We start from the raw sequence: 756 nt of genomic DNA, 5'->3' as shown, positions 1-756 counted from the left end.
AGTCCAAGCAGCACTATAAAATTAATTAAAGTACATAACAGCATGGACTGCGATATGCGTTCAAAATGTCGATGTTCATGTGTCCTGCAGTTCACACGATGACGCACAGTTTGCTGCGTTCTTCATCGACCCATGAGCCGAGTGATCCACCGCTTAGAGTGATTAAAATTTGTTTGTTATTACATTTGTCAGATATTTTTTTATTGAAAGAAATTAAAAATACACCATTTTACTGGCATATATCAATTCCTTCAATAAAATTTTATTTTTATCCTAAAAGAATGTTGCGAAATGTCTTAGTTTTATATAAACGATATTTTACCATATTTATGAATATAAATAATATGTAATTTGACAATGTTTGATAAATATCAATTTATATAAAAGTATTAACCTGAACACAGGTACAACATTGTACTTTTTAGGCTGTTGCATTAACCAATGTATGCCCATAGCTCTGATGGACAATACATATGCGCAACGCGTGCATATTATGGTCCATATGCACACAGATTTTATAAATCAATATATTGTAATATATCATCAATATGTAATTTTAATATTAAATGCTACACACATATAACCAAGTCATATGTATATTAGCTACTACTATATGAGTATATTGACAACATCATTAAAAAATACATATAAGATTTACAACTGAATATATATATTTTACAATTATGATTTTATAAAAACATTGTTTTGTTTGGTAAATTGGCAATATATATTTTTGTTAACGGTAGAAACATACAA

At 28.0% G+C, this 756-nt stretch overlaps 1 pseudogene; it reads right to left on the bottom strand.

Annotated features, from left to right (window-relative positions):
• Positions 1-8: 8 nt before the first annotated feature.
• On the bottom strand, positions 9-161 carry LOC117591780 (annotated as a pseudogene).
• Between the last annotated feature and the right edge of the window lie 595 nt (positions 162-756).

The sequence above is a fragment of the Drosophila guanche genome, unplaced genomic scaffold (assembly GCF_900245975.1).
Source record: "Drosophila guanche unplaced genomic scaffold, DGUA_6, whole genome shotgun sequence".
In the NCBI taxonomy this organism is placed as follows: domain Eukaryota; kingdom Metazoa; phylum Arthropoda; class Insecta; order Diptera; family Drosophilidae; genus Drosophila; species Drosophila guanche.
The sequence above is the reverse complement of the archived record's forward strand: the minus strand, read 5'-3'. Positions and strand labels throughout refer to the sequence as shown.